Below are 11288 nucleotides of genomic sequence, written 5' to 3'. Positions count from 1 at the left end.
TCCAACTACACAGCAGAGACCTACGAGACTACACAAACCTCCTCCAACTACACAGCAGAGACCTACTAGACTACTAACTACCTCCAACTACACAGTAGCCCTACTAGACTACACAAACTACCTCCAACTACACAGCAGAGACCTACGAGACTACACAAACTACCTCCAACTACACAGTAGCCCTACTAGACTACACAAACTACCTCCAACTACACAGTAGCCTTACTAGACTACACAAACTACCTCCAACTACACAGTAGCCCTACTAGACTACACAAACTACCTCCAACTACACAGTAGCCCAACTAGACTACACAAACGGTCTCCAACTACACAGCAGAGACCTACTAGACTACTAACCTCCTCCAACTACACAGTAGCCCTACTAGACTACACAAACTGTTTCCACCTGACAAACATAATATTGGTTCTTCTCTGTAGTCTTAATTGAACTGTGAGGGAACTGCAGTGTGGTCTGCTTACCGTACAGCCTTGATGTGTTCCCAGCTAGCGATGCCTGTCGCGGGTCCCTTCTGGTCCTTGGTCCGACCGTGAACGGTCAGCAGCTGAGACAGAGAGGTCTGAATGAAATGACTTCCTACCCGGTTAAATAAAAATAAAATACAAATACTAATTAAATTAGTGTGTCTGTGTGTTGCTATGGAGACAGCATAGGTGACACTGCAGTACTACGAGGAAAGTTTTTGATGAGGCTCTCTTGTTCAGATATTTGTAAGTGGACTGGAGACAGGGCATGAAAGGGATAACAAACAGTTGTTTGTGTCATTCGTTTCTGGGAAAGAACCTGCGGAATTGCTCACCCAACTCACTCAGGTGCTTCGCTAAATCACATTTGACATTGTCCGTGAGCTTGAGTTCATTTAGAACACAAAAAAATCATACAATGATGGAAAGACCTGTGTGTTGTCCTTGTTAATGCAGACAGAGAAGAGCTCCAACTTCTTAATCATAGCCTCAATTTTGTCCCGCACATTGAATATAGTTACGTAGAGTCCCTGTAATCCTAGATTCAGATCATTCAGGAGAGAGAGAAAACATCACCCAGATAGACCAAGCTCCTCTAAATATAATATGGTTAATTTTAGTTAATGTTTCATAGAAGATCAAAATAAAATACTTGTGTGATGTTTCCTACCTGACAGCCAGCCTTCTCCAGCATCTGAGCGTACTGAACGGTCTCCTCCATCTTGTTAAACACACGGATCTTACAGGTGATGGGAACAGAGATCTTCTCATTGGCCAGCTTCACTAAGGAGAAACAGAGAGAAAAGACTGGCTAGCTTCACTAAGGAGAAACAGAGAGAAAAGACTGGCTAGCTTCAAGGAGAAACAGAGAGAAAAGACTCACTAAGGAGAAACAGAGAGAAAAGACTGGCTAGCTTCACTAAGGAGAAACAGAGAGAAAAGACTGGCTAGCTTCACTAAGGAGAAACAGAGAGAAAAGACTGGCTAGCTTCACTAGGGAGAAACAGAGAAAAGACTGGCGAGCTTCACTAAGGAGAAACAGAGAGAAAAGACTGGCTAGCTTCACTAAGGAGAAACAGAGAGAAAAGACTGGCTAGCTTCACTAAGGAGAAACAGAGAGAAAAGACTGGCTAGCTTCACTAAGGAGAAACAGAGAGAAAAGACTGGCTAGCTTCACTAAGGAGAAACAGAGAGAAAAGACTGGCTAGCTTCACTAAGGAGAAACAGAGAGAAAAGACTGGCTAGCTTCACTAAGGAGAAACAGAGAGAAAAGACTGGCTAGCTTCACTAAGGAGAAACAGAGAGAAAAGACTGGCTAGCTTCACTAGGGAGAAACAGAGAAAAGACTGGCGAGCTTCACTAAGGAGAAACAGAGAGAAAAGACTGGCTAGCTTCACTAAGGAGAAACAGAGAGAAAAGACTGGCTAGCTTCACTAAGGAGAAACAGAGAGAAAAGACTGGCTAGCTTCACTAAGGAGAAACAGAGAGAAAAGACTGGCTAGCTTCACTAAGGAGAAACAGAGAGAAAAGACTGGCTAGCTTCACTAGGGAGAAACAGAGAAAAGACTGGCGAGCTTCACTAAGGAGAAACAGAGAGAAAAGACTGGCTAGCTTCACTAAGGAGAAACAGAGAGAAAAGACTGGCTAGCTTCACTAAGGAGAAACAGAGAGAAAGGACTGGCCAGCTTCACTAAGGAGAAACAGAGAGAAAAGACTGGCTAGCTTCACTAAGGAGAAACAGAGAGAAAAGACTGGCGAGCTTCACTAAGGAGAAACAGAGAGAAAAGACTGGCTAGCTTCACTAAGGAGAAACAGAGAGAAAAGACTGGCTAGCTTCACTAAGGAGAAACAGAGAGAAAAGACTGGCGAGCTTCACTAAGGAGAAACAGAGAGAAAAGACTGGCTAGCTTGAATCAAATCAAATGTTATCGGTAACATACCCGTGTTTAGCAGACGTTATTGTGGGTGTAGTGAAGTGCTTGTGTCTCTAGCTCCGACAGTGCAGTAATATCTAACAAGTAACATTTAACAATTCCACAAAATATACCCAGTACACACACATCTAAGTAAAGGCCCAGCTGAAAATTAAAAATCTTCTGGGCTAACGATGTAAGAAATACTACATAAAAAACAAAATAGTGCAAAGTTTCCTAAGAGCTAAAAACATTGAGACCAGGTGACGTGGAGAGGATCTGTGTCCATATACTCTCACTACTGGTGTCCCCCAGGGCTCCGTTCTAGGCCCTCTCCTCTTCTCTCTATACGCCAAGTCACTCAGCTCCGTCATATCCTCGCATGGTCTCTCCTATCAATGCTATGTGGATGACATTCAACTACTTTTCACCCCCTCCATCTCTTAGATGTCGGCCCACCACATCAAGCTCAACCTCGACAAGACGGAGCTGCTCTTCCTCCCGGGAAAGGCCTGCCTGCTCCAAGACCTCTCCATCACAGTTGACAACTCCATGGTGTTCCCATCCCAGAGTACATAGAACCATGGCAGGACACTAGACTACACCCTGCTGTTTTCTGCAAACATCAAAGCAGTGACCCGCTCCTGCAGGGTCAAGCTCTACCACATCCGTACAATACAACCCTTCCTCACACAGGAAGTAGCACAGGTCCTAATCCAGGAGCTTGTCATCTCCCGTCTGGACTACTGCAACTCTCCGTTGGCTGGGCTCCCAGCTTGTGCCATCAAACCCCCTGCAACTTCTCCAGAACGCCGCAGCCCGCTCCTCCACACACTCCGATGGCTTCCAGTCGAAGCACGCATTATCTTCAAGACCCTGGTGTTTGCCTACGGAACAGCAAGGGGAACTGCCCCTCACTACCTTCAGGCTCAAACCCTACACTCCCACCGGAGTACTCCGTTCTGCCACCTCTGGTGTCTTGGCCCTACCCACCCAACAGCTCCCACTCAGCCCAGTCAAAGCTCTTCTCTCTCCTGGCACCCCAATGGTGGAACAAACTTCCCCCTGAAACTAGGACAGCAGAGTTCCTGCCCATCTTCTGAAAACACATAGAGCCCTAAACTTCCCCCCAAAAAACTCACACGTTACACTTTTTTTCCGACTAATTATCTAGTAAAAGACTGAGTGCTTATGATGTACAGACCATTCCAGACAGGTAAAACGCAGCATGACACCATTCCAGACAGGTAAAACGCAGCATGACACCATGACACCATTCCAGACAGGTAAAACACAGCATGACACCATTCCAGACAGGTAAAACGCAGCATGACACCATTCCAGACAGGTAAAACGCGGCATGACACCATTCCAGACAGGTAAAACTCGGCATGACACCATTCCAGACAGGTAAAACGCAGCATGACACCATTCCAGACAGGTAAAACGCAGCATGACACCATTCCAGACAGGTAAAACGCAGCATGACACCATTCCAGACAGGTAAAACGCAGCATGACACCAATCCAGACAGGTAAAACGCAGCATGACACCATTCCAGACAGGTAAAACACAGCATGACACCATTCCAGACAGGTAAAACATAGCATACTATATTATATTTCTACCTCTCTAACTCTCTCTCCCTTTTCTCTCTCTGTTCAAACTCACCCATCTTCTCCAGCAGCTCCCACTCATCCTGTAGGAAGACTCCGTAGTGCCCTTCGTCAGAAATAAATTAGAATCAAATTGACCCCAAACATACAGCATGCTTAGCCTAATTGAAAACCACTTTTTTTTTTAAATCAGGGTTTTTCTCTCACACACACACACTATCTATGTCTCTAAGTGGGGTTTCAGGGTTGGTTAGTTAGTACCTCTCTTGGCGATCATCTGTGGGCATCCCAGGTTGAGATCGATAGCATCACAGTAGTCCTGAGCCAGTAGACATGCCTGGACAAACACCTCTGGGTCGTTGGCACAGAACTGACACACACACACACACACACACACACACACACACACAAAGAAAGCAGAGAAAGTGCATTACAAACACCTCTGAGTTATTGGCACAGAACTGAGACCATAACACAGGAATCGGGATGATTGTAAAACTCAGAGGCTAGCTGAAACAGGATGAGAGGTGGTGGTAAAACACAGAGGCTAGCTGAAACAGGGTGAGAGGTGGTGGTAAGACAGAGGCTAGCTGAAACAGGGTGTGAGGTGATGGTAAAACTCAGAGGCTAGCTGAAACGGGGTGAGAGGTGGTGGTAAAACACAGGCTAGCTGAAACAGGGTGAGAGGTGATGGTAAAACAGAGGCTAGCTGAAACAGGGTGTGAGGTGGTGGTAAGACAGAGGCTAGCTGAAACAGGGTGAGAGGTGGTGGTAAGACAGAGGCTAGCTGAAACAGGGTGAGAGGTGGTGGTAAGACAGAGGCTAGCTGAAACAGGGTGAGAGGTGGTGGTAAGACAGAGGCTAGCTGAAACGGGGTGAGAGGTGATGGTAAAACACAGGCTAGCTGAAACAGGGTGAGAGGTGGTGGTAAGACAGAGGCTAGCTGAAACAGGGTGTGAGGTGGTGGTAAAACACAGGCTAGCTGAAACAGGGTGAGAGGTGGTGGTAAGACAGAGGCTAGCTGAAACAGGGTGAGAGGTGGTAAGACAGAGGCTAGCTGAAACAGGGTGTGAGGTGATGGTAAGACAGAGGCTAGCTGAAACAGGGTGAGAGGTGGTGGTAAAACACAGGCTAGCTGAAACGGGGTGAGAGTGGATGGTAAGACAGAGGCTAGCTGAAACAGGGTGAGAGGTGGTGGTAAGACAGAGGCTAGCTGAAACAGGGTGTGAGGTGATGGTGAGACAGAGGCTAGCTGAAACAGGGTGAGAGTGGATGGTAAGACACAGAGGCTAGCTGAAACGGGGTGAGAGGTGGCGGTAAGACAGAGGCTAGCTGAAACGGGGTGAGAGGTGGTGGTAAGACAGAGGCTAGCTGAAACAGGGTGTGAGGTGGTAAGACAGAGGCTAGCTGAAACAGGGTGTGAGGTGGTAAGACAGAGGCCAGCTGAAACAGGGTGAGAGGTGATGGTAAGACAGAGGCTAGCTGAAACGGGGTGAGAGGTGATGGTAAAACACAGAGGCTAGCTGAAACACGGTGAGAGGTGATGGTAAAACACAGGCTAGCTGAAACGGGGTGAGAGGTGATGGTAAAACACAGAGGCTAGCTGAAACGGGGTGAGAGTGGATGGTAAGACAGAGGCTAGCTGAAACGGGGTGAGAGGTGATGGTAAACCACAGAGGCTAGCTGAAACAGGGTGAGAGTGGATGGTAAGACACAGAGGCTAGCTGAAACGGGGTGAGAGGTGGTGGTAAAACACAGGCTAGCTGAAACGGGGTGAGAGGTGATGGTAAAACACAGGCTAGCTGAAACGGGGTGAGAGGTGGTGGTAAGACAGAGGCTAGCTGAAACAGGGTGAGAGGTGGTGGTAAGACAGAGGCTAGCTGAAACGGGGTGAGAGGTGGTGGTAAGACAGAGGCTAGCTGAAACAGGGTGAGAGGTGGTGGTAAGACAGAGGCTAGCTGAAACGGGGTGAGAGGTGGTGGTAAAACTCAGAGGTCGGCTAATAGCGGTAGTTGAATAATACGACCCGTGACACTCCATTCCCCTGTCGGCACGTGTTTGTGTGTCTTTCTCTCTCACCTGTGTAATAAGCGGCCTGTCTTCAGGGCAGACTTCGCTGTACAGGTTATCTTTCCTGTAGTTGGCGTCGCGTACAAACACCTGCGCGTGCAGCATGGGGTGTAAGCACAGCTCGCGCCATGGCGACGGCTCAGTAGACGCCAGGCCAGTTCGCTGAAACTGGTCCACCATGGGTGCAACGACGTAACGCGCCCCCCTCAGCGTGGTCTTCCAGAACTCAAAGCCTTGCAGCTTCACTGCCATCACAGCAACCTGACCTGACAGAGAGGGAGATGGGAATGAGAGAGAAAATGAGGTTGTTTTGAGCATAGGAGGACAATACAGTCAAAAATAAGAGGGTGCTGGGTAGAACTAAAGCATGAAGGGGATTCCCCTTGGGCCACTGAGCAAATCAAATCAAATTTTATTTGTCACATACACATGGTTAGCAGATGTTAATGCGAGTGGTAAGCAAATGCTTGTGCTTCCAGTTCCGACAATGCAGTAATAACCAACAAGTAATCTAACTAACAATTCCAAAACTAATATCTTATAACAGTGTAAGGGGTGGTAAAGAATATGTACATAAAGATATGAATGAGTGATGGTGCAGAGCAGCATAGGCAAGATACAGTAGATGGTATCGAGTACAGTATATACATATGAGATGAGTATGTAAACAAAGTGGCATAGTTAAAGTGGCTAGTATTACATGTATTACATAAGGATGCAGTAGATGATATAGAGTACAGTATATACGTATACATATGAGATGAATAATGTAGGATATGTAAACATTATATTAGGTAGCATTGTTTAAAGTGGCTAGTGATATATTTACATCATTTCCCATCAATTCCCATTATTGAAGTGGCTGGAGTTGAATCAGTGTAAAACAGCAGCCACTGAATGTTAGTGGTTGCTGTTTAACAGTCTGATGGCCTTGAGATAGAAGCTGTTTTTAAGACAGTCTCTGGTCCCAGCTTTGATGCACCTGTGGTGACCTCGCCTTCTGGATGATAGCGGGCTGAACAGGCAGTGGCTCGGGTGGGTGTTGTCCTTGATGATCTTCAGGGCCTTCCTGTAACATCGGGTGGTGTATGGTGTCCTGAGGGCAGGTAGTTTGCCCCCGGTGATGAGTTGGGCAGGCCTCACTACCCTCTGGAGAGCCTTACGGTTGTGGGCGGAGCAGTTGCCGTAGAGGCGATGATACAGCCCGACAGGATGCTCTCGATTGTGCATCTGTAAAGTTTGTGAGTGCTTTTGGTGACAAGCCAAGGCTTCAGCCTCCTGAGGTTGAAGAGGCGCTGCTACGCCTTCTTCACGATGCTGTCTGTGTGAGTGGACCAATTTAGTTTGTCTGTGATGTGTATGCCGAGGAACTTAAACTTAGACCCTCTCCACTACTGTTCCATCGATGTGGATAGGGGTGTTCCTCTGCTGTTTCCTGAAGTCCACAATCATCTCCTTAGTTTTGTTGACGTTGAGTGTGAGGTTATTGTCCTGACACCACACTCCGAGGGCCCTCACCTCCTCCCTGTAGGCCGTCTCGAGTTGTTGGTAATCAAGCCTACCACTGTTGTGTCGTCCGTAAACTTTATGATTGAGTTGGAGGCGTGAGTGTGGCCACGCAGTCGTGGGTGAACAGGGAGTACAGGAGAGGGCTCAGAACGCACCCTTGTGGGGCCCCAGTGTTGAGGATCAGCGGGGTGGAGATGTTGTTGCCTACCCTCACCACATGGGGGCGGCCCGTCAGGAAGTCCAGTACCCAGTTGCACAGGGCGGGGTCGAGACCCAGGGTCTCGAGCGATGACGAGCTTGGAGGGTACTATGGTGTTAAATGCCGAGCTGTAGTCGATGAACAGCATTCTCACATAGGTATTCCTCTTGTCCAGATGGGTTAGGGCAGTGTGCAGTGTGGTTGAGATTGGTCGTCTGTGGACCTATTTGGGCAGTAAGCAAATTGGAGTGGGTCTAGGGTGTCAGGTAGGGTGGAGGTGATATGGTCCTTGACTAGTCTCTGCCATCACAGCACTTGACATGATGACGGAGATGTGAGTGGGAAATGAGGTAGTCGTTTAGCTCAGTTACCTTAGCTTTCTTGGGAACAGGACTACTACAACTACTACTACACCTAAATGGGTCACGGTCTTTCTTGGATATTAACTGGCTCCCGAGTGAAGCAGTGGTCGAAGGCACTGCATCTCAATGCAAGAGACGTCACTACAGTCCCTGGTTTGAATCCAGGCTGTATCACATCCGGCCATGATTTGGAGTCCCATAGGGCAGCGCACAATTGACCCAGCATCGTCTAGGTTTGGCCGTCATTGTAAATAAGAATTTGTTCTTAACTGACTTGCATTGTTAGATAAAGGTTCAATAAAATTAAATAAATTAAAAAGCTATATCTGTAGGACTTATAGAGACATAGTATATCTGTAGGACTTATAGAGACATAGTATATCTGTAGGACTTAGAGACATAGTATATCTGTAGGACTTAGAGACATAGTATATCTGTAGGACTTATAGAGACATAGTATATCTGTAGTACTACTACAACTGATTAAATCTCTGGACAGTTTCATAGGGTAGTTATTATATTCGTTTTGACAGTGTGATACCCTTCATCCTCATCTCCCCGCAAGCATGATGCTCTGGATGTGACAAAGACAATTTAATTCATGTTAATAAGGACATTTCTAAAACATTTTTCAAAGGAGCAGAGTTCCCGAGATCCACCAATGTTAGCGATCGCGTGTCAGAACTGGTGCGCGCATACTGTAGCTAGTTATACAGCCATTGGGTGCACATGACTCTTGGTTACCCAGACAGCTAACGTTAGCACAGTAGTTAGTAAAATTCCTGTGGATTTCATCAACAAAAACATGTTGACGACACGCTAGAAGACATATCTAACAATTCACCAAAATGCTTGATAACACAAAATAACATTTACCTGTATGAGAAAGACTTTGTCAAATTTACTCCAGGATGTTATCAACAGTGGTTCGAGTGCCAAACCAGTGTAACAGTCAAATATGACCGAGGGGAAACGATAAGTGGCAAATGGTACCGCCTGGTTTCAGTAACATTGCTTTTGAACATTACTGAACGCACATTTCCATTTAAACTACCTTTTGGAGTTGTGAGCTCTCTCTATAGTCAGCTGTAATGATGTTCCTCAAATATCATATGAATTGTGTATCAAGCAGGAAATAATCTATCCCAGAAAAAACAAGGCAACAGTAAACATGTTGTCAACCAACGAATGATGCAGCGCCCCCATTGGGCCAACCAGTGTAATTTTGTAAATTACAGATCCCTACGGCAAGATGCATCATTAACCCAAGTTTAGTAAATACTACTGCTTCCACTACCACCACCGCAACCACTGGTGCTACTGCTACTAATGCTACTACTACGACTAACACCACTACCACCACTACTACTACTACTACCACCACCACCACCACCACTACTACCACCACTACCACTACTACCACCACCACCACCATCACCACCACCACTACCACTACTACCACCGCCATCCCCGCCACTACTATCACGACCATCACCACCACTACCACTACTACCACCACCACCACCACTACTACTACCACCACTACTACTACTACCACCACCACTACTACTACTACCACTACCACTACTACTACTACTACCACTACCACTACTACTACCACCACCACTACTACTACTACCACCACTACCACTACTACCACCACCACCACCACCACTACCACTACCACTATTTCCACCACCACCACCACTACCACTACTACCACCACCACTACTATCACTACCACGACCACCACCACTACCACTACCACCATTTCCACCACCACCACCACCACTACTACTACCACTACCACCACCACCACTACCACCACCACCACTACCACCACTATCACTACCACTACTACCACCACCACCACCACTACCACCACCACTACCACAACCACCACTACTACCACCACCACCACCACCACTATCACTACCACTACTACCACCACCACCACCACTACTACCACTACCACTAATACCACCACCACCACTACCTCTATCATTACCACCACTACCACCACCACTACTACCACCACCACCACCACTACTACTACTACTACTACTACTACTACTACCAATACTACTACTACTACTACTACTACTACTACTACTACTACCACTACTACTACTACTACCACTACCACCACCACTACTACTACCACTACCACCACCACCACTACCACCACCACTATCAATACCACTACCACTACTACCACCACCACCACCACTACCACCACCACTACCACAACCACCACTACTACCACCACCACCACCACTATCACTACCACTACTACCACCACCACCACCACTACCACCACCACTACTACCACTACCACTAATACCACCACCACCACTACCACTATCATTACCACCACTACCACCACCACTACTACCACCACCACCACCACTACTACTACTACTACTACTACTACCAATACTACTACTACTACTACTACTACTACTACTACTACTACTACCACTACCAATACTACTACTACTACTACCAATACTACTACTACTACTACTACTACTACTACTACCACTACTACTATAACTACCACTACTACTACTACTAATACCACTACTACTACAACTACTACTACTGTGACTATCACCACTATCACTACAACCACTACTACTACTACTGCTGCTATTGCTGCTACTACTAGTAGTAGTAGTACCACTGCTACTAATGCTTCCACAACCACTATGACCACTACTACCACTATGACCACTACAACCACTATGACCACTACTACTACTTCTACTACTACCACAACTACTACAGCTACTACTACTATAACTACTACTATAACTACTACTACTACTACTACTACTACTACTATAACTACTACTATAACTACTACTACTACTACTACTACTACTACTACTACTACTGCTACTACTACCACAACTACTACTGCTACTACTACTATAACTACTACTATAACTACTACTACTACTACTACTACTACTACTACCACTACTACTACTACTACTATTACTACTACTGCTACTACCACTACTACTACTACTACTACTACTACTATAACTACTACTACTACTACTATAACTACAACTACTACTACTACTTCTACTACTACTATAACTACTACTACTACTACTACTAC

General features: G+C 46.3%; 1 pseudogene; it reads right to left on the bottom strand.

The window, feature by feature from the left end:
* LOC135536081 (tRNA-dihydrouridine(16/17) synthase [NAD(P)(+)]-like) overlaps positions 1–11288 on the bottom strand; it is a 33198-nt pseudogene that overhangs the window by 18881 nt on the left and 3029 nt on the right.

This window comes from Oncorhynchus masou, unplaced genomic scaffold (genome assembly GCF_036934945.1).
Source record: "Oncorhynchus masou masou isolate Uvic2021 unplaced genomic scaffold, UVic_Omas_1.1 unplaced_scaffold_554, whole genome shotgun sequence".
In the NCBI taxonomy this organism is placed as follows: Eukaryota; Metazoa; Chordata; class Actinopteri; order Salmoniformes; family Salmonidae; genus Oncorhynchus; species Oncorhynchus masou.
This window is presented reverse-complemented; position numbering and strand designations above follow the sequence as displayed.